The sequence below is a fragment of the Rhinolophus sinicus genome, linkage group LG10 (genome assembly GCF_036562045.2).
Source record: "Rhinolophus sinicus isolate RSC01 linkage group LG10, ASM3656204v1, whole genome shotgun sequence".
NCBI classification, from domain to species: domain Eukaryota; kingdom Metazoa; phylum Chordata; class Mammalia; order Chiroptera; family Rhinolophidae; genus Rhinolophus; species Rhinolophus sinicus.
In genome coordinates this window covers 6,572,208-6,595,160 of record NC_133759.1, presented here as the reverse complement: position 1 = coordinate 6,595,160, position 22,953 = coordinate 6,572,208, and the positions used below count along the sequence as shown (strand labels likewise).

General features: G+C 48.4%; 1 protein-coding gene across 17 annotated transcripts in view; it reads left to right on the top strand.

Moving 5' to 3' along the window:
- The first annotated feature begins 1,098 nt into the window (after window positions 1–1,098).
- DAG1 (dystroglycan 1) overlaps window positions 1,099–22,953 on the top strand; it is a 55,152-nt gene continuing 33,297 nt past the window's right edge. For 2 of the 17 annotated variants that reach the window (XM_074312324.1, XM_074312328.1), the window contains exons 1-5: window positions 1,115–1,437; window positions 9,078–9,212; window positions 11,533–11,572; window positions 12,723–12,793; window positions 17,600–17,726. The gene's annotated coding sequence lies outside the window, so the exon portion shown is untranslated. Of the gene's footprint in view, window positions 1,579–9,077; window positions 9,213–11,403; window positions 11,573–12,722; window positions 12,794–17,599; window positions 17,727–22,953 lie in introns of all 17 variants that reach the window. The other 15 variants (XM_074312337.1, XM_074312329.1, XM_074312327.1 and 12 more) reach the window with 15 other exon arrangements.

The following is a 22,953-nucleotide window of genomic DNA, read 5'->3' as shown; positions in this document are numbered from 1 at the left end:
CTTTTCTAGTCTGTATGAATAAGGTTTGGAGCCTATGCATTTAAGTATAAAGAATCACCAAGGGTGTATTTGGGAGATGGGGCATTCCTGTTTTGCTCTCTCTGAAATTTGCTTTTCCCAGACCCTCCTAAGGTGGGGGAGAAAGCAGAGGATACCCAAAGCTGTACCGCAGCAGCCAGTTCTGTGTTCAGAATGCTTGCTGACAAGAGTGTGGGCCTGGAATTCCAGTCTGGCCACAGGCCCAGGAGGGAATGGACACATCCTGCGCAGGGTTTGGGGAGGGAAAGGGAGCAGAGCCCACCACGGGTCCCATCCCCAGACCCATCCAGGAATTGTTCAGGACCGGTAACTGTCAGGTCCTGCGCCTCGGGTAGGGAGCTGTAGGTAAGCCCTGCGGAGAGTGAGAGCACCTTTATGATCCTCCTCTTGAAGGGAGACGGACCTCAGCAGTCACCTCTGTGCCTTACTCCCCCACCCCCTGAAAGAATGCAGGCCACAAGGAATGAGTGACCAGCACACCAGCGGGTCAGAGCTATTTCTGACACCCGAGGAAGCATCAGATTCCGGCGTTCAGAGCAGGGGGAGGGGATGAGGGTCAAGCCTGAGGCACTTCCCAGAGGCCCAAGCCTGCTGGTGGCTAAGCCCTCAGAGAGGTACCGGCTTCCCGCCTTTCCTGCCCCCGCCTCAGTTTCCCCATTCGTGTAAGGGCTGGGCAACAGGCCCATCATCCTTGGTAATTTGGAGGACGCTTCCTGATTGTTTGCATGGCTTAGAAATACCGCTTGATTTGCGTTGGAGGGCAATAAGGAGGGCCGAACTAAGTCCATGGGTGGCCAGTTGTAGTCCGGCAGTTCTCGAGCCTAACCACCCCGCGTTAGTTGGACAAGTCTAAGAGGCCCAAAGGCCTGGGTTGGGCGGGGCGCCCCTCCCCCACTCCCCAGTCCAGGGCGCTCCGGGCAACCCGGCCGGGCCGGGGCGTGGCCCGGGGACGGACCTGGCTGGCAGAGGGGCGGGGCTCCAGTATGGGGCGTGTCTTTTCGGGCGGGGGCGTGGCGGGCCAATGAGCAGAGCGGAGCGGACGGGGGCGGGGACTGTGCGCGGGTGCGGCGCGCTGCGGGGCGGCCGACGCAGGCAGAAGCGGGCGTCGCGCGGACTGCCGGTCGGCGCCGCGCGGAGCTGGCCGCGGGATTGGCTGCGGTACTCGCGTGTCAGGCGGTTGCTAGGCTCCGGCCGCGCGCCCCGCCCTCGCGCTCGTCGCCCTCTCACTGCCCGGTACGTGCTCGCGCGGAGGCTGCGGTGCGGCGCTCGCGGTCCTCGGGCTCCGCGGCGGTAGCGTCGGCGGCAGCTTTGCGCTGAGTCCCCAGGGAGTGGCGGTGGCGGCAGCGTCTTGCGGCCAGGAGGAGCGAGCACCTGCCGCGGCCCGCCCGCCGGCGCTCGGTGAGTGCGCCGTCCGCCCCCTGCCGCCGAGCCTGGCAGCCCAGGCCCCCACCCCCGTCGCCCGCCCGAGCTTCCCGAGGAACACCTGCTGCTGCTCGCTGTTTGGCCGGGGCGGGGACATGGTCGTGGACGTCCTTGCGGGTGAGGCGGCAGCGCGGCTGGGGCAAAGCCGCCTCTCTGCTCTCGGCCCTTCAGGGGAAGGCTCGGGGCGTTAGGTGGCCGGGCCCAGGCTGCACGCCGCGGCGATGGGCCAGGCCTCAGCTCGGCCCGCGCTCCCCGGAATGCAGGGCCTGCGCGTCGGCCATGGGCGTATGCGGCCTGTGGGCCGCCTCCCGGGCTTCCAAAGAGGGTCTCGTGGCCCAGTTGGGCGGAAGCCGGAGGAATGGGTAGTCGAGCCCCCGCAGGAGGCGGAAGGGCGCTGCAGCCGCTGAGTCCTGAGCTGCTCAGAGCCTTGGGGTCATCCCCCCCAACACAGATACACCTGAACTTCTTTGGAAGCTCACTACCTTTTCACTTGGTGTTTGGAAAACCAGATCCCCCTACTCCCCTCCCCCCGAGTATATTTGGAAAACGTCTCCAGAGCAAATTATCGCTCAGCTAAAAATTCTGCCATAAATCCCAAGTTAATTTTATAAAACTCAACTACTAATTAAAAATGCATATTTTAATCTCTGTGACTTGAGAAGCTCTTAGATTTGTAAACTGACTTTAGAATTAGTTTTAATAGTGACCATGAAGTTTTGCCTTAGTGGGAGCAACAGTCTGGGACACCACGTTTATAGCCTAGAATTTTAACTTAAGAGCCCAGCCTGCTGTTTCCCTAAATAAGTGAGTAGAAGTGATTCCTGGCATGGAACCCAGACTATGCAGGGAGGCTAGTGTTTATAGGACATAAGTTCAGATAATGAGTTGGATGTGCTACCAGGTGTTTTTGGAGTCTGGTGTAGATGGGATATTGTAACTTTATGAAGTTGTTCTATGCTTAGTGTTCAGAGACATGATACTCTTGGAATGTCCCTGTTTTAAAAAAGAATTCAACCTTGGAGGCATAAAGATTTGTAGTTTGAAAATGGGAACCTTGAATTGAACTTTGTTTTCTTTGGAGCCAAGGAGCAAGAGCCCATGACCTGCATCCTTAAAGGAGGCTGAGGAGCCATTTCTTGGAGAAATCAGATTTGAGGAGTTGGATGCATAGTGTGGGCCTGTTCAAAGCCTTTGGGATACTGTATGAAAGTTGGAGTAAGCACTACTATATAGGCAGCAAACACGAGGTTGGAACGGGAAAGCTTGTGTTGATATGAGCCTCTGTTGAAAGAGGCAGAGGGCAATTCTTCACCGTTCTAAAAATTCAATTTGGCAAAATACATTCATTCATTTAACAAATACTTGACGTCACTACTTGCCAAATTCTGTGGTAGGTCCTGAGGACCCGTGTAAAAGGCTGATTCTCCCCTTAAGGAACTAGGTTTTGGAGCCAGTGGGGGTTAGGGAACCTAAGATTGAAGGGGTCTGGCCACTAAGTGTGCTCACATAGTGATGTGGAAGCCTGCAGAGAGGGAATTCCTGAGCTGAGGCTTGCAGGGCCAGCAGGAATTAATTAGCTGGGGGACAGCAAGGTCGGACATAGGGAACCACATGTACAAGAGCGCCTAAAATAGCACCTGTGAGTCCTCCAGCTTGACAGTTGGGAGCCCTGGGCCTTTCTTTTGCTTAGGAGTTCAAACTTCATATTCAGGGTACAGGAGCCTGGGAAGACTTTCAATGAGTAGAGTGGCCTGGTCCAGATCTGTGTTCAGAAAGATCTTGCTAGCGGCCACATCGCTAGTGGCAGGGAGGAGACCCGTGGGGGTGAGGACCTCTGGCTGTGAGGTCAGCCAGTAAAGGAGAGATGAGGGAGGCAGAGCCAGCTGAGAAGAGGCTGCAAAGGTTGAGCAGAGGGGATACCAAGCTGTGAGGGGAGGAGCCTGCATTCAGGAATGTGTGGGTCCGAAGACTAAGCGTGACCAAGAATTTTAACTACCTCTAATGCGAGTTTGCTGGTGTCTGTTAAACATTGCGAATGGTAGGGTTTGGAGGGACCCTGGGGCCACTTAGACTGAGATTGTTTTTTGGGAAAGGAGAGGCTTGGCATTTGATTGTTAAAAACCTTCTCTGTCACTTGAACTGGTGGCATTGCATGTCCTGTTGGGCAGTGCGGGTATACTGACCTGTGAGGAGATGTGTCCGTCCTCGTGGAGGCAGATGAGAGCGTGTTCAGTTCTTTACCTCACAGCTGTTCCAGCCTTTCCTGTTGTCTAGGTGAGTGATGCGACGGAGCGACGTCAGCCACATTTGGGGGCCTCTTGTGTTTCTGCTCCACGTGCCCCCTTGCTAATGCTCATGAAAATCCTTTCCACTGGCTGAGAAAACTTGAGTCATAGATGAAGGAATGTTCTCAAGGTCGCACAACTGTCCTGTGGCAGAATTAGGATTTGAACTCAGGGTGAACATTTGGCTATACCCATGTGTGTCTGTTGCATCAGACATCATGGTGGCCTCGGTTAAGTGCTTCTGTGGCGAAGACCAAGCCCAGGTATCTGGTGGTGGGCAGAATGCCAGGATATGGGAGAGGTGATGAGGCCCCCACATGGAACTCCAGAAACATGCTGTGAGGGGCCATTTTCAGAAATGAGGGCTGTGAGAGCCGTCCTGGTGCCCGTGCTGGTTGTTCTGGGTTCCATGTGGTAGGGAGCCACGGAGCTTGGGTCTTAGGCTGGGGTGGCAGACTTTATGGGCACTACTTTTGAGCTGGACCTTCAAGAAGGGTTAGTAGTTTGCTTGGTGAAGGGGTGGTGGCAGGAAGTTCACAACTCTGTGGAAGGAAAGAGGAGCAGAGGCAAGGGGTGGGAAGGGGAGACGAGCACCTTTTTTGTATGTTCTGGAAGGTTGGAATCAGAATGCCACATGGAGGAGTTTGGAATTATGTAGGAAGGAATGGGGAATCCTAAAGGTTTCAGAGCACAGCTGTAGTAGGATCAGCTCTTGGTTTTAAGAAGTGAGCCCCCCGTGTGAGCATGGGGTCTGGACTGGAGGCAGGTTGGTTACTGCTGTGGTCCAGTGGGGAGAGAGTGGACCTGAATAAGGACAGTGGTTAGCAGGAGAGCAGAGAGAGAGAAAGAAGGTTCCAAATGAGACAATTCAGCCAATGGTAGGGACCTGAATGGTGCTTGTACCCTCAGGGCTCTGCCATTGAGTAGAAGGGGCTGGAGGTGACACTGAAAAGCTGAGGGTGTAAGACCGCATCAGCCCAGTGCTGCTGACGACTCGAGAGACTCAATAAAGAGGGGTCCCTGGATCGAAGGAAGTACGGAAGGCTTGAGTCTTTGTGGCAAGCAGGCAAGATGAAGGGCTGTCCTTGGATGAGCAGAAAAGAGTGAAGGAGGGAAAGAGCAGGCCACGTCCGAGGACCAAGGAGTGGATAGGCTGGAGCCAAAGGAAGTGTCTTTTGGGGAATAGTAGGGCGGAAAGTTGACCTGAAGGCTGACTGGCTCAAAGAGTTGATGTGTGCAGGGCAAACTAGGGGTGGTCCATGATGGTGTGAAGTCAGAGCCCCTTTACCTGTGCTTGCCTTTTTGAGTTGGGTTTATTTTGCTCATAGCCTTCTTGATAAGAGGCTCACAACTAGCCTCGCAGAATGGCAAATTGGGATAGACCCATTTGTGGATGGGTGAGAATAAGAGTGAGACCTTGTGATTTTTTTCTAGCCTGTGTAGGAAGTCAGCTATGAGAACTTTGTTCAATATCCAGGTTCCTGGGTGTGCTGTTTAGATTTGAGCCACTGAAGAGTGTGCCTGCTTAGAGGCTTCCAGAGAAGTAAGAAATGCTGGTGAACGTCTGAGGGGTCCCAGATGGGCACTAAAGAGAGACGGTGTTGAACCTCAAGGGATCTCATAGTGAGAATAGATTCAAGTAATGTGTTCAGTGTGTCGTGTGTGTTGGTCAAGGATTTCTCCCTCCTTTTCTAGGTCAAGTTTTTGTTTTCCTCCATGTTGAAAAGTGTTTTCTATGCTCCTTTGCCAGTGTTACTGTGCTCTTTATTCCTAAGCCCCCGTCTTCCTCTGCGTTTCCTGTGTTGACACTCCTAGCCTGAAGGTGATGGCGGTTTTGAATATACAAGTGATTAATCTGGTCACTTCCCAATAGGTCTTTGTGTGTCCGTGACTTTGGGTATTAATTTAAAGCAGTCTTCCTAACGTCGCATAACCTGCTTTGCCTTTTGACCATTCTTCTTCTCTCTGATCATTAATCAGTAATACTGCTCAGATAGCAATTTCTATAAATAGGATTTTAGAGTAGTTTACAAAATTACACCAGCCATAGGGCTTAATTTAGCCTTAATGAATAGGGTTTCCTATTTTCCTATTTCTTAGGTTTGATAGCTAAGCATTTTCTTAGCCTTGCTCTGGGTCCGGGGAGGAAAGATGGATGGGATGCAGTGGTACAATATCGTAACTGAGGGTTTTCTGTGTTGGTGGAACTGTTCTGTGTTCTCTGTTGGAGTGAGATAAATCTGAATGAAACTTGAGCAGTATGTTGACTTTAATTATGTTTTAAAAGCATGGGAAATACATTGAAAATAAAAAATCACTTTTATGACTGAATGTCTTTCTCCTACATATGTTGGGGTGCATTTAATAGTGTTGAGGTTTTATTTTTAAAACCTTCTTGAGCTCATTGTTTTTTAAAATACCGCTGTCTAAATTTTAGACATTGGAATTAATTTTATATCTTTGAAACTTGATAATTTTTGGTCCTGGATTGACTATAGAAAACATTTCATTTTCTTTGTCACCCTTTGACAAAGAAGGGTGACTAATTGGTAGTGTGGGCAGGAGACTGAGTGGCATTCCCACTTCGTTTGGAATCGGTTATTGTGGTGAAATTCTATTTCGGTTGTGGGCATTCACCAATATTGGTTCCTTCTTTTCCTGCAGGGCCTCTGCTCTCCAGGAAGATAAGGCTCATAAAGCAGCATAGCACTAGAAGGTGAGGTAAGGTACTTGAAAAGAGAGGTTTCTGCGAAAGAAAGATGATGGATAAACACATACTTGGCAAAATGATTAACCAGAGTTTAAAAACACCATAGTGGGGAAAAAGTTGATCAAATGATACATATGTTTAAAATAAGAAATGTAGAAGATAAAAGTATTAGAAAGAAGAGGAAAAATTCCTTGTCCCTCCCAATTTTATTTTTTCTTTAAATAGGAAATGCCAACATGTGGTACAAATTGAAAAAGTTCAAAAGGATGATACAAGGGAAAGAAATCTTTATTCTACCCACCCCCTCAGTCCCTGGTCCTCCGTCTCAGGAGCAGCCATTATTCTCTGATTCTTGGGTGTCCTCCAGAGATGGTCCCTGGGCAGCTCTTTTACCAAGTTTGGGTTAGAGTATAGGTTTAATTTTTATCCTGCTTTTCCCCTCCCAGCATTAGAGGGTGAACATTGTCCCATAAATAGAACATTTTTCATGGTTAACCTGTCCCCAGTTCTTAGATGGTTGTTTCTTACTTTGATTATAATTTGTGCATAAAGTATTTTTAGAATCTTTTTCTTACTACCATAATATTAAATATAAAGCCTTTGAAAAAGTGAGAGGTGACTTAGTTTTGCAGGAGCACGCCTATAACGTCAAGTAAGACAGGTTTGTATTGATTTTTGTTTCTTAGCACTGGGTATGTTTTCCCCAGTCCCTTTCCTGTGACTTGCATGGGTGTATGTTTTTTTATAGCTGTGTAGAAGCCCCGACTTGATGTTCCCTGCCATTGGAGGTATGTGTAGATACAGATTCATTCTTCCCAAGCATTCACAGTCCTTAGATACCCTAAGTATAGGCCAGTGTGCCAGTTGAGGGGAGCTTAAGGACGAGGATGAGTGAAGCACTTGGAAGGATATGTCATATTCAAGGAAACACTGGCCAGTGCCCAGCTTGGTCCCCTGTTTTGGCATTTGCTGTTCATGTCTATGGACGTTGCGTTTCTGTATATGGAGTACGGGAATCTACAAACAAGCACCTCTTACAGGGTTCTTTCTAATGGTTGGTATATAATATATACTGGAACAGGTTAGTGGAATTGGAAGATGCCCGTTTTTGCAAACGTTGTGGTCATCTCTGTTCTACCTCTCGCTGTGCTGGGAGTGTTTCTCCCCGGGCATTCCAGGTGTTGCTATGGGATTACTTAATAAACTTCCCAAGGCTGTCTGTGGCAGAAGTGAAACCAGTTCCGCCTTAGTTGTCATAAACGCCTCTCTTAATTAGCTCACTTGTTCTCCAGGGCTGGGCTGATTCTCTAGCCAGTTTTTGTCAAGAAAAATGATACAGTCAATAATGGAATTCCAAATAGCATTTCCTTTTTATTTGGCTATTAATCAGAACCTGGGACACCATCCATTTTCTGGGCTCTTGTTTTACTATGGAATGCTTCCATAAAACGTGCATCTCTCATCACTGTAAATGTCTGTGTATACGCCTGCGTGGAGGGTAGTTCTCTCTGCATTGGATCTGCCCTGACCTCAGGGAGCCTTGCTTACTGGGTCTTCAGTAGTGGAGATCTGCCGCACGAGTAGCCCTGGAGCAGGCTGGATTCTGGGTCTAGTGGAAAACGAGGACGTGTCGAGAACTTTGCTTTACCTGTTTGTTAAGCAGGCCTCAGTAAGTGTCTTATATTTTTAGACTTTTGAGCAGTGTTGGGAGGATTGAATCGCCTGAGTAGAGAAATTTGGTAGGAGGAGACTAGAAGAGAAGCTCTTTAATAAAGATCTAAAAATAGAATTTATGAAAGTCACAAATAGATAACAAGTAGGGTTCCTGTCTCGCTTTCTCTTCTGGATTTGTGCTACCAGCTGTTGCTTCTGCTTACCTGGAAAAGATGACACTTTTGTCAGACGAGTTAGCAGTTAGACTTCAAACACTGTTTGCCAGTCTGAAGATGTGCTTTTCCCAGTTTTAAACGTAGTTTAAAAAGTGACTGGATTCCTTGGCACCAGGAAGAAATCCTTAGCAGGAGAAATTGATTGTTCTGCTTGCAGTGCCAGCCTTAAGCTGATAGGGCCTGAGGGGTCCCCTGTCCCCTCAAAGCCCTGAGGTTTTTTCCCCTTCTGGTTGGGCCTTGCTGACCAGGGAGGGGACTCCTGTGCAGGCCATTTAATCCACCTGATTTAATCAGATGGCATCTTAGGTCTCCATTCTGTTCTTTTTAGGAGGGGTCCCTTTTTTGATTTGTGCAGCTGGAAAGGAAAATGGCTTCTTCAGCTTTCTTCCTATGCAGGCCTCTGGTTCTCCGGGTTGCCTGTGCCCTTTTCCTCCATGTGAGGGGGTGAAGGAATGTCCTGGCCTCCCCTCTCTCCTCCTGCCATGAGCTTCCAGGGAGAATGGGGCCCATTGTGGGCTGTGCCCACAGGCACAGTCCTCCGCTCAGTGTCAGGCCTGCCGTGGCCTCTCCGTCCGGTCCGCTGTGGTTACTGCATGTGCAAGCAGTCAATTCCTCACATGCCGCCCTGCTATTCAGGAGTGTCCTGAGGGGTGGCTCATGCTTTGTTTGCCCCTGAGTCTGCCCTCTGATTGTGTCACGTTTTGATAAACATTCTTGTGGACCCCTTTGCAGGCCTGAGCTCACTCTTGCTGCAGATCTGAGGCCATATTTGGAGAGGCAGGCCTGCTGCTCCCAAGGGTGGCTGAGTGCCTGGTCACAGGAAGCTGGGCACGCCCTGCAAGCCTTTCTTATGTCCTGAATCCACCGGTAAGCGTAGGATTAGTCTATTTGTGAATAAACTGACTTTAAATTCTTGTTTTTAAATTTGTTTGGCTTTCAATTATATCTTGTTTCTTTTTTTAATTTTTTATTGGGGAATATTGGGGAACAGTGTGTTTCTCCAGGGCCCATCAGCTCCAAGTCGTTGTCCTTCAATCTAGTTGTGGAGGGCGCAGCTCAGCTCCAAATCCAGTCGCCGTTTTCAATCTCAGTTGCAGGGGGTGCAACCCACCATCCCATGCGGGAATTGAACCGGCAACCTTGTTGAGAGGTTGTGCTCTAACCAATTGAGCCATCTGGCCCCCCCCTCAATTATATCTTAATAATGCTAGGGAAAAAGACTTATTTTGGCCTTAATCAACTGTACAATTCATTGAAGATATGAAATGCCAGCCTATGATTCTCCAGGTAGGGGAAGCCAGAGGGACTCAGCTTTTGCTTTTCTTCCTTTTTTTTTGTATTAGTTTCAGGTGTACAAAACAATGTAATATACATTTACACGCCTCACAAAGTGGTAACCCCCTCCCCTAATCTGTTGCCCCTCTGACATCATATATATCTATTACAATTCCCTTGACTCTGTTCCCTATGCTGTACTCCACATCCCGTGACTATGTAGGTATTAAATTATAGTTGACGTACAATATTATTCAGCTTCAGCTTTAGGTGTACACTGCAGTCGTCAGGCACCCACACCATCCATGAAGTGGTCTCCCTAGTTAGACATGTGCCCATCGGACACTACAAAATCTTTACAACATTATTATTTTTTAAAAATGAATGACCAGTTTTTGATCTTCTTGTCATTTGAATTATTATTATTTGGGGTAGTTGAGCACCCATTTCTTTTTTTTAAATGATATATGAAACTAGCATATATATATTTTTTAATTGGGGAATATTGGGGAACAGTGTGTTTCTCCAGAGCCCATCAGCTCCAAGTCATTGTCCTTCAATCTAGTTGTGGAGGGCGCAGCTCAGCTCCAAGTTCAGTTGCCGGTTTTAATCTTTAGTTGCAAGGGGCGCAGCCCACCATCCCATGTGGGAATTGAACCGGCAACCCTGTTGTTCAGAGCTCGTGCTCTAACCAACTGAGCCATCCGGCCGCCCCATCTTTACTATATTATTGATTATATTTCCCAAACTGTCTTTCATATCCCCGTGGCAATATTGTAGTTACCAATTTGTGCTTTCTTATTCCCTCCCCTTCTCCCTCACCCCCCCCATCTAGCAACCATCAGTTTTTCCTCTATATCTCTGAGACAATTTCTGTTTACTTTGCTTATTTATTTGGTTCTTTAGATTCCACATAAAAGTGCGATCATGTGGTATTTGTCTTTTCTCTGACTGACTTATTTCACTTAGCATAATGTTCTCTAGGTCCATCCATATTGTTGCAAATTGTAAGATTGCATTCTTCTTTATAGCCATGTAACACTTCATTGTACGAATGTACCACAGTTTCTTAATCCTGTTGTCTACCGATGGGCATTTCAGTTGTTTCCAAGCCTTGGCTATTGTGAATAGCGCTGCAGGGACTCAGCTTTTTTAAAAGAAGGTGTGTTCTGGTTAGGGGTGCTCTTCCCTGATAATCAAACTGCCTTCCCAGACAGGAGGTTCTTCTGACCCTAAGCCCGTGTGTCCCTGGGAAAAACCTATGAGGTACTTACAGCTTTGGTGAGTGGATAGATAGAGGCCACCAGCTGCTTTTTCGGAGGTGTTGGATTCAGACAGGGAGCCAGGTGTGATCAGCTGTTGTGCGTTAGCAGGTTCTGTGAAGAGGAGGTGAGTGAGCTGATGGTGGTGGGCGGATGGAGAAGCCGTGGCCAGGCGCTCCTGGAGCCGGCGAAAGGCTTTTCTACGTGAGGTTTCTGATTGCATGGCTGGCTGCTGCGAAATTTGCTCCTCTCAAACCCAGATAGGTAGACTTGGGAATGGTCCTGGAATTGTTCTAGATCTAATGAGTAAAAAAATCCACTCTCTCCATGATGTTTCAGTATGTACGATTTCTTTGTCTTCTGTGGAAGTGTCTTGTGAAAAGAGCAGCTGGCTCTGGCACTGCCCTGGATGGTTGCCTTCCTCTAACCTTTTTTTTCTCTCTCTTTTATTACAGGAAAAAAATACTGACTGTTTTATACTTCTGACTGAGCAGAGTGATGTGCTTCTTTCTCTGTTTTAGGATTGGGAGTGGCGTTTTGTTTTTATCAAATAAAGGAATAAAACATAGTGCCATGCTGAGCGCACACCGCAAAAGCCAGCATTTGTTATATTGGTACTAAATTTTCTAAAGGAGAACTCTTCTTTTCAGACAGTGCCTGGCCATATTTTGGATCACGACTTCACAGGAGGTAAGGTCTGTCCACTGAGGACCCTTGCTTTTTGGTAAGGCAGGCAAGATTTTAGGCATAAGTGTGATGAGGTTGGACAAGGAAAACACTGAGTGCCCTCAGCAGTAGAAATCTGGGCCTGAGGAAGGAACCTACCAGAGGTACTGAGTCCCTGGGAACCCTAGCATCCTAATGTGGCATTAAGTAAAGCCTTTGATCGCTCTGCCTTAGTAAAATTGGGACAGAATATCCTCCCCATAGGCTGCTGAGGAGGAAATAAAGGCTCTCTAGTAACGTGCCCTGCATAGCCTTTATATAATTGTCTTTTTTTTTTTTTAAACATTTTATTGGGGAAGGGGAAGAGGACTTTATTGGGGAACAGTGTGTACTTCCAGGCCTTTTTTCCAAGTCAAGTTGTTGTCCTTTCAGTCTTAGTTGTGTTGGGCGTAGCTCAGCTCCAGTTGCTGTTGCTAGTTGCAGGGGGGCAGCCCACCATCCCTTGCAGGAGTTGAACCGGCAACCTTGTGGTTGAGAGGACACACTCCAACCAACTGAGCCATCCGGGAGCTCAGCGGCAGCTCAGCTCAAGGTGCCGTGTTCAATCTTAGTTGCAGGGGGCAGAGCCCACCATCCCTTGCGGGACTCGAGGAGTTGAACCGGCAACCTTGTGGTTGAGAGCCCACTGGCCCATGTGGGAATCGAACCGGCAGCCTTCGGAGTTAGGCGCATGGAGCTCTAACCGCCTGAGCCACCGGGCCGGCCCAGCCTTTATATAATTGTTACTCGTTATTACACCTGTCCTTTTTCTGGTGTAAACTTAATAAAGGCTGGACACGTTTCTTTTGTTGAGTGATGGGTTCAGGGGTGGTTTTTTAATTTATTTTATGATTACATATGTAATAGATTATTTTATATGTACCAAGTATTTTATTAAAAAAACAAATGTAGCCATTGGTGGCTCCCAGAAAGCTGCTCTATCTAGGGTGACTGCTCGTTCACCTGTGGAGCTTTGAGTGCTCTGGTGTTTTCTTGGATTGGGTGGTGCTTGGAGACACTGGCCTCTGTCATGTTGAATAAAGGATAAAATAGTTTGAGGACGAAGTTCTCAGTTAACTAGACAACTTGCGTAGATTTCTAAGGAGTTTCTTTGGCGATTCTTTGATGTGCCCAGGTTTGCTTCCTTGAACCTCACCAGTGGAGTAGAAGGAGCAGAGACCCCGGCAGGGTTGCCATGTGACTTGAGTGAGTGGAATTGCTTCAGTTTCTTTTTTTGTAAGATGTTTATTTCTGTTTGAGTTATTAAAAGCAATGAATGCCTAGTGTGAAAAGCCCTTAGTTTTCACAGGGCTACACATATAGTTATTTTCCCCCTGTGTGACTGTATGACTTCCTGACTAACTTACAATGTAAAACTTTGACTCTTCAGCCAGCAGATGCGTTTTAGGAGGCCTGGAGCGAGTGAGTGCTCCTGGTTGAACATTGGGCTGCGGCAGATTCTGTTCCTGGAACATGTGATTCCTCTGAGCTGTAGGGTTGGAACTCTTTAGAACAGGAATTTTAAGATTTCTTGTTGTTGTTTGGTGCATAGGATTAACTTCATATGGAATGTCTGAACCTCTGTAAAGTGAGCGTCCTCCCTGGAAACCTGACGTGTGGGGCTTCCAGCTCCTTACGGGCCGTATTGATCACAGAGCTACGGGGCTGTGAGGGGCGTGGTGCCCACATTCTGAGCAGAGAATCATTGTGCTAAAGACAAGTTGGGTTCCAGTCTCCAGGTGATAAAGGCACTGTACTTTTCGATCCTGTGTTGCGGGGACCTGCCTCTGGGCTCCCAGTGGAGAAGTTCCTAGTGATTTCCAGAGAGTGAAGGCATGTGGTCTCTGACCTTTGTGTTAGAGGCAAGTGAGGGTAGAGCTGTTGGCTGTTATCGGAAAATGACGTGTTACCACCAGAGAGGAGCTTAAAATAAAGCTCTGAATGCTCACGCTAAGTCCTCTGATAGGGTGGAGGGGAAGCAGGGCCCCCAGGCTGCTCCCGGCCGTGTGGTCCTGGGTGGTGCTGAACTGAGCAGGCGGTGGACAGAAGGGGATGCTCAGTGGAACGGAAGCCACCCCCGTGTGGAAGCTAGTCCATGTCTGTTGCGGGCACTAAGACTCCTTGTCCCTGTGGGGAGACGATTGACCTTGGCAGTCTTCTTTCAGATTTGGAGCTGGGGTGGAGAACGCAGGGCGCACAGCGGCGCACGGGGATGTGCGTGTTCCTTAGCTCGCCTGCTCGTGTAGGTTGTCTTACGCACAGACACGTTACGCTCAGAAGACGGAGAGATAATGGGGGACTGGATTAAGATTATTTGCATTTTGTAGATACATTTTAAAGTGTGTCAGATCGTTTTCTAAGGCTTTTTTTTTCCTTCAAGGAGGGCGCAGCTCACTGGCCCACGCGGGTTGAACCGGCAACCTTGGTGTTATCAGCACCACGCTCTATAACCACTGAGCTCACAGGCCACCCCGTTTTTCTAAGTCTTTACATGGATTAGCTCACCTAATGAATCTATGTTTATAATTGGAAAAAGTTAAAGAAAAAAGGAATTTGATCTAGGAAGTGTTCAAGATTAAATAGTGACTATTAAGCAGTTTTCCAAGACAGGCTAGCCTATGGACTATGGAGGGTACGGCCAGCTGACACCCAGTGGGCAGCCCTTGTTTTGTTTTTTAATCAATTTTATTGGGGAATATTGGGGAACAGTGTGTTTCTCCAGGCCCATCAGCTCCAAGTCGTTGTCCTTCAATCTAGTTGTGGAGGGCGCAGCTCAACTCCAAGTCCAGTCACCGTTTTCAATCTTAGTTTCAGGGGGCGCAGCCCACCATCCCATGTGGGAATTGAACCGACAACCCTGTTGTTCAGAGCTCGTGCTCTAACCAGCTGAGCCACCGGCCGCCCCTGGGCAGGCCTTGTTGGCACTGAGTGTCAGTTATTGGTTCATTCATTCAGCAGGTGGTTTTTGAGTCTCTGTCATGTTCTGGGCACTGTGCTAAGTAAGCCCCAGGGATGGATCTGGTGATGGATGAGAGACAGGTATGGGCCCTACTCTTCCCCTGACCAGGCAAAAGAGGGAGGAGAAGTGAAGGTTAATTTCCTTCAGTTGGAATTTTTCAGAAGAAAGTGTGGTTTGGAGAGGCTGAGGGTCCCGCCCCTGGCATTGACCACAGGCAGTCAGTGTGCCTCTGATTCATGGAAAGAGGCGGTGTGGGGGGGCGTATCTCGGGGGGGGGGGGCGATGTGAGGGATTGGGGGAGGACCTGGGGAGCTGGCAGGCAGTTCTAGATTATTTTCAAAGCCAAGCTGAGATTTGGGTGCACACAATGTCTGTTACCTATCGAGCCATTTCCTGATGCTGGGCCTTAGATGATTCTGGTGGGGCCTGAAAGGGGGCAGTTCCAGAGACTAGTCAGAGTGAACCACAGGAGGCCTCTTAATTTGGTGACAAGGGTGTGCAGGGGTGGGGGGTGGACTTTGGAGGATAATTGCAGGAAGAGGGATTAGAGAAGGTGAACCTTAGGGAGGGGAGAGGTGGGGAGGGAGAAGATAACTCACAGTAAGTGGAGGAACTTTGCCGTGTTTGCTCTGTTAATCCCCAAGTCAGTTGGAGGAGATAGGAAGCAAGGGGTTACTTTCTGGGGACAGCCAGGGGTGGGGATCAGAGGCCACAGTGGGGCCGAGTCAGCGAGCGGTAGGGATGGGTGGTGGGTAGAGACTTTGGCCAACCCTGAGATGATGGTGGTGTGGGGGCACAGATAGAGCCAGCTCCCAAACAGAAACGGAGGCAGTGAGGCTGGACTAGCTCTGAGAGAGTAATGGTGGGACCTGAGAGGCAGTGCTGGTGTGCTTCTCCAGGGGAGCAGGTCAGAGCCCGTCAGGGAATCTGCCGCGGAGAGAGGAATGACTGGAGGGAGACACGTTAGGATTTGGGGGCACCCCGTTAAACTACACGTGTACTGTATCCCTGGGCACCAGTTGAGAGATGGATAAAGAAGTCATGCAGGTGGCCACAGTATCAGCTTAATAACCAATTGAGCTGTTGGAGGGCATAGGACCTGGGGAGGCGGCCATTGGGGGTTCCTAATGCTGAACCCCAGCATTAAGGAGAGGTACCTACCGTCTGTGTTCACCATTCCTGGCTGGGTTCTCTTCCTGCTGCGCTGCTTCGCAAAGTCTCCAAGCTCATTCAGGAGCGATTTTATGTTTACTTCATCTTATTTTTAAAAATGTATTTTAAACTTTTAAAAAACTTTACTAGTATATAAAATAACACAAAATGAGAGAAAAGAAGACCCCATCCCCAAAAAAGTATAGCTTAGTGAATTATAAGGTCCAGAAATAGAGCTTTGCTGATCCCAGAAAATGCCTTTCCATGGGCCCCATCCCTGCCACAGCCCCCTCTGTCTTTCCTTCCAAAGGTAACCCCTATACAGTAAGGATCCATTTCCTTATGTTTCTTTATGATTTTACCTCTGAAATGTATAGTGTCATTTTGTCTACTTTAAAAACTTGGTATATCTTGTAAGTCTCTTTAATCTATAATTGCCCCCTCTATCCCGCTTCCTTACGGGTTATCTGCTGAAGAACCTGGCCTGTGACATGGGGAGTCTCCCAGTCGGGTGTAGCGTTGTGTCTCAGGGTGCAGTTCAGCTGTTCTCCCTCCTTCCTGTGAATCATTAGCTGGATCCGGAGGCTTGGTTGGCTGGCGGGGCTGAGTGGTTTGGGTCTTTCCTCCCGAGGGCTGCTTTCCCCCGTTCCACACTTGACTCATAGCAGGTCCCCAGAGCACCACGTCTGTGGGAGGACGGTGGGGCCTGGGAGAGGCCAGGCCCACCTCAGGCTCTCGCTCTGCAGGCCTGGTCAGACCAGCCTCCCCAGCCTCCCAGCGAGGAGGAGTCCATGTCTGCTCTGGCCCAGTGCACTGGGGTGGGCTCACACTGCGGTCCCCCTCTCAGGCGCTTCCTTCTTCCTTCACACTGCCCTTTCTCCTAAGTCGCAGCTCCCCTGTCTTTTCACTATCTGTCCTCATTTTGTCCCCTCCCTTCAACTTTCCTCTCTTCCTTTCCCCCTTTGTTTATAGGTTATTCTGATAGGGAAAAGGCTGTTCGAGGCCTAGGAGAGCTTCTCATCCTGTTTGATGGCTCTCCACCTGGGGGACTGGAAGCCTCAGTTTATCCATCTATAAAATGAAGGTGTTGGTTCTGATGACTTAGATGGTTGCCTCAGACTCTGTCCTATGAGTATTGTGTTTTACAAATTTTCTGTGTTTCAAAGCTATTGTAGAGAGTTTTCCTGCTTTTCCATTTAGGGCACAGCCACAGCAGCAGGGAAATGGAGAAACGGGTAGAGGGCTCAGCCCGAATCTAGTCTTTTCCCATATCTGCACCATTAGGCTGGATGGGCTGGGTGAACAGTGGAAGGTTCTGTGGGCTGTGGTCGTGGCCTCACCTGCTCGTCTCCAGTTCTGGGACAGAGACTTGCCTTACAGAATAGAGAGATGTGTCAGCTGCCAGTGCTGCTGCCATGCTGGCAGGTGGCTGAAAATGTGGGCCTGTGGAGGGCGACAGTATGGCTTCAACGTGAGAGTAGGCTCAGGCTCCGGGCCAGGAACTTGTCAGCTGGTCACGGCTGTCTTGTGTGCAAGCCCCTCCCCGGTTTACCCCAGAATTAGATGGGCAGCAGGCCTATGTCTGGTGTGAGGGTGATTCTGTGATCCCCTCAGACAGAGCCACTGCCTGATGGGCTGTTGCTGCGGGTGAAGGGCTGTGCTCACGGCTGGCCTGTACCTTGGTATATACCCAGCCTCTTGCCCTTCAGGTGGGCCTTGCCCCGGAGAAGAGCGCTCACGTGACGTACCGGGATTTATCGGGCCTTTCCATGGTGCTGGGACACTTAACATGCACTTGTGGGGTTTTTGTTTGCTGTGCTATTATTTCACACATTTAAACTTTCATTTATTTTATACTTAAATAATTTTTAATTAATCTTTTGTTTTTGTTTTTGTTGAAGGAGGGCACAGCTCACAGTGGCCCATGCGGGGATCGAACCAGCAACCTTGGTGCTACCAGCACCGCGCTCTAACCAACCGAGCTAACCGGCCACCCTACTGAAAAGTTTTGAAGCCAACTAAATTCAGGTTTTTGCATCCTGTGTGTTCACTAAGGTTGCTTAGGCCCAAAGAGGTAGACTAGGTTTTGTTTTTTTTGGTTTTGAATCCAAGTTTTGTGAGGGCTGTCCTTTAAGGAGAGAATGTAAGGAATTCCAGAGTCAGGAGTCAGGGAGGCGTGGGTGTACTGGAGGGAGGGTGGCGAGGCCACTGGGGACGCCTCAGGAGCTGCCCGCACGAGTCGGTGTCAGGTGGCCAGCAGCAGGCATGGCGGTGAGGGAGCCCTGAATCTCCTGTATGAGAGATCTATACCATTTCACTGAAAAACTGAGTTTCTCGGGATTTGGTGAGGTCAAGGCCACAACCATGGCTAGTTGCTTAGGAGGTAAAGTAGGAGTTAAAGCCATGTTTTCTGAGGTTGGCTGCCCTGGCGTTCTTTGGTATTTGTGATCAGCTAGCTTTCACCTTAGGTGTGGGCAGGTAGCAGGCAGGTGAGCAGGCAGGCCCTGATCAAAATTGTCCCAGGCCAGAGCTGAGTTTTCTCATTCTTCAGGCTTTGAAAATCGACTCATTCACTGAACCTCCTGGTAACTAGCAGTGTTTGCTGGGTTTTTTTTGTGTATTTTTTTTTTACATCACTATTTCTTCAAAAATTGAAGCATAATTTACATGTATCAAAATGCATAAATCTTAACTGTACAGCTCGACACATTTTTTCACTTATGTATGCATTTACTCTGTGTGCCTCTCACTGAATATTAGATCTCTGACATCTGGGTGGTTCTGTACAGTGGTTTTTCTTTTGTTGTTGTATAGTATTTCATATATAACTATACCACAGTTTATTGTTTTTCCTGTTGGTGGACATTTGGGTTGTTCCAGTTTTTGACCATCATGAATAATATTGATATGAACGTTCTTATCCATATTTTCTGGGTAATACCTAAGAGTGAATTGCTGGATCTATTTGGTGTTTTAATTACGGGGAATTCTGTTTATATGCCTCTTATTGTATTTCATTTTTGAACTTTATGTTATAGAGAATTTCAAGTACACTTAAAGACAGAATAGTACATGAATCCCATGTACCTATTACCAGCCCTGACACCTGTCAACCTGTGACCACTCTTGCCCCATTCACACTCCCAACCACTGTCCCACCCACATTATTTTGCAGCCTATCTCAGACCTATCGTTTCATTCATCGATAGTTGAGTGTATGTCTCTAGAAGATGAGGTGACCACAACATCTGCTGAGGGGCTTCAAGCTCAGCTTCATGCTGGTGTTTTCTCTGGGGGTTTGTATCATGGCCTCCTGGGGGTGTGTGGCTCCCACTTCCTGTTACTCATCTTGGCGTTGCCTAGGTCACCTGATTTTTTTCAGGCAGCCTTTGAACCAGGAACCAGCATGGTATAGAGTTGGGAGGGTCATCTTAGGACTTTGGAATGTCAGTTGCTGTTGAGGTCACCACTTTCTGTTGGGTTAATTGCTTGTGTGTACAAGTTAGGCTGATCTGAGAGAAAGGTCAGCATGGATCGGTCCGTACTTCTGTGCTTAGGCACGTGACTGCCTGTCCCAGATGGTGGCACTGGCCTGGGATAGATGGTTCTTTCCCTAGTGCCCTCAGAGTCCGGAGGGTGCACTGCACCTCCAGGACAGCTGGGTCTAGCATGCCTCCCGCCCCTGCCCCTCAGTCGAAGGACAATAGGCATCAGACGTAGATTTAGAAATGTTATTTAGGAAAGGTTCAAGTTTCTAAGAACAAGGAAACCACAGTGTAAAGAGTAGACTTGGGAGCCCCCAGATACCCTCTGGCTTCCCTCTCCTGCCCTCCCTGTGCTCAGCCCTTACATCTGATTTCCCCCTGCCCTGAGCCCGGAGTTGTTCTTGAGTGGGCCCAGAGGGCAGGTCCAGGCAAGCAACAATAGGAGCAGAGAGCCCCACACATACCTTATTATGTGCAATAATTAGCCCATAAATTCTCCATAGCAATTTTCCTCTGAGGTAGTCAAGTTTGACTAGAAAAACAGCACCATGTTTTGATTCCTGAATCGCCCGGATGCTCCCCCGCCTTTATTCTTATGCTGCCTGACTATGACGTGCCATTGCTCCCAGTGTGAATTGATGACACTGCTGCCCAGCAGACCATTAATCAAGCAGTACGAGAGGGGCAAAATGCTGTCTCCTGCTGTTTCAACCTGTCTCGCCTTCCTTCCTCTTCCATCTCATGTCATAATGAAGGAGTTTGATAGTAACTCAATTTAGGGAAAGTCATTCATATCTTTAGGTGGGGAAGGTAAGGACCAGCCAGCTGATGGCATCGTTGTGAAGCTTACTGTATGGCTTCTGAATGGTGACCGGGAATCTGCTACTAGGAACCCCTGGCTTCAGGGGGTTCTGCATTTGGCTCTGGGACCTCTGCACTTGGGGATGGTCTGGTTGGGGGTTTTTCCTCCAGCAGGGAAGGTTCCTGGGAAGGGAAGATGAAACTATTTTTAATCTTAAGCAAACATAGCCAATGTAGTAATTTCAGGCCCCAGTGTTTGACATTTTCTTCCATTATAACCCAAGTCACTTTTGAAAACAAATGAAGTCCTTTTTTGTATATTTTGTGTTTGTAGTGTTTCTGGAGGCAAATGCCTTTAAAAGGTCCTCATTTCCCCTTATGAACTTAGGCTTGGGGGCCTGGCAAGCAGTGTCTTTTGAGTCATGCAATCTGGGGGTTTGTTGCTAGTGGACACGTGCTAGGGTGTGAGGTAAGTGGGAAGTTGGGGTGACAGGCTCTCACAGTTTATAGTCATCTGCCTCACAACTGTCAATGAATAGCCCTGCTTTGCCAGGGAAGAACCGAGGCGCTGAGAGGGGAGGCGGACCATGCCCTGTTCTCCCTTTTCTTACCACTGATTTTCTTGCCATGTTTTTATAACTTTTAAATTTTGAGATAACTTCAAACTTACGGAACAATTCCAAGAATAGTAAAAGGGACTCCTAAATATTTTCACCTTGAGTCACCATTTGTTAAAAACATTTTGCCTTGTTTGTTTTGTCATCCTCTCTTTTCTATCCTTTTTTCCTGAACCATCTATGAGTAATTGGCAAGCATTATGCCCCTTTATTCCTAAGTACTTGTGCACTTTCAAAGAATGAGGCCATTCTCTTATGTAACCATAGTACATCTCTCAGGAGAAGATTGGACATTGGTATAATACCTGATCCACAGCGCACGTTCGGTTTCCTTAGTCGTCCCAGTAGCGTCTTCGATGGCCCCGTGTGAGTAGGCACGAGAGACTGGTTTGCCCTGATGATCAGTGCTGGGTCAGGAGGTTTCCTCTACTGCCTGGCGTTTTTCTCTCCTGTAAAGTTGCTGTTTTTCCCTTTGCAATTAAGTAATTTATGGGGGGGCCTCTTTGAGGCTATGTAAATACCCTTTTCATCCTCAAACTTTGACCGTCTACTTGCAGCATCCAGTGCTGCTTCTAAGACCATCATTCCTTCTGTGTTCGTTGTCATCTTACTCTAAGAAAAGCTTTTTCATCCCCCATATATCTATTCATCGGCTTATTTGTAGTAGTTCTTAGTGGTAACTTGTTCAATGTGATATATTCCATTCTTGTCATGATTCATTTTGATGCTCAGATTGTCCCATGTGTGGCCAGTGCACGCCCCTTCAGGCTGGTTTCTGTGTTCTTTTGATACGTCCTCAAAATTGTTTGAGCACTCCTGACTTTTCGGTGCAACAAGATAGTCTAGGCAACGTGCCCCAGCCTGGCTTCAGTCCTTTTTACAAGAAGCCTTGGTTCCTTTTAGTTGAAGTGGCACTTAGAAACCACGATATGGGTGAATGGCACATATTTTTGTTTATTGAAAGTCTTTTAAAATAAATATATTATTTGGTATTCAGTTACTTCATTATGTTGCAGTTGAATTAAGGAGTTTCATGAGTGTCCAGTTTTTTACTTTTATTCTGCATGGAACAAGTGACACATGATAGATATTAGCAGAGTAAGATGGGCTTTAGCAACAAGCTACTAGATTGGTGCAAAGGTAATGGTGGTTTAAAAGGTTAATTGCAAAAACCGCCATTACTTTTGCACCAACCTAATAAAAGAAGACCCTGCCTGCTCAAAAAGAATTTATTTCTATCTCGGTAGGGAAATGATCAGATCCAGTGAGCTGAGTTCTAGAAAGGAAGGATGTACTTGAACGTTAATGCCGGGGCCCTTGCTCTGGGCTGCGGACTGCCTAAAGCCCACCCAGCTCTGTGAGGCAGCACCCACGACTCTGTTGTCAGAGACTTGAATTAATGGTGCAGCGTCCCTCGAGGCGATGGAGCAGGTGTGCCCTGGTGTTTCGGGCGGTCTTTAACACAGCTTTCCCCCAGGTGGGTGTCAGTGCCATGGGAAGATGTGGGTCTGACCTGTATCCTCTCTGGGCCATCATTAGCCTGTGTGAGCAAATCGGATCTGGTCCCTGCTCACACTTTTCTGAGACTCTGATGAAGAAGGAAAGATGATGGAGAGCCAAGCGGATAATGGAGGCCCGAGTTGGGCAGGTTTCCTGAAGCAGCAGCATTTAGGGTGCTGGAATCCAGAGGGTGAGAGGTAGTTAGAAAAAACTCCACTTAGCAAGCGCTCATGAGTGCTTTTGTGCGCCACGCAGTGAGGGGGACCTGATCCCCTGGCAGCTGTCAAGAGCTGCCGGGAACACAAGGACCATGTGATGGCAGGTGTGGCTTGGGCGAATTAACCTGGTGAACTGGCTGCAAGTCCTGGCTCTTTCTCTTACTCTCTGTGGACCTCAGTTTTTTCATGTCTTAAAGGAGACCTCAGCTGTTCAGCAGAGTGGCTGTGACCAAGGGTCTCTGCCTTAAGACAGTGCAGCATCCAGAACGTGATACTCCTCCTTATGGCAGTTGCGTGCAGGGTAAACCATAGTCATTGAAAGAGGCAGTCTCTGCACAGGCTGAAGGGCCGACGTGTCACCTTCAGTTCACTGTGACGGTGGACCTGTGAGGTCAGTGACAGCATAGTCCCCATTTCACTGATGTGAAAACAAGCTTGGGTCCCTTAGGTAGTGGAGGCCAGCTTCAGATGCTTGGGCTCCTGCTGCAGAAGCGGAGTGGAGGCGGGGACTACTGCAGCCTCTCCGACCCTCAGGAGGGCTGAGGCCAGGAGGGAGCACAGCACCGGCATCGCTCTTGTTCCCAGAGGGGCCCGTGCCGCCTCTGAGCAACACTGATGTGTTTTGTGATGCGGC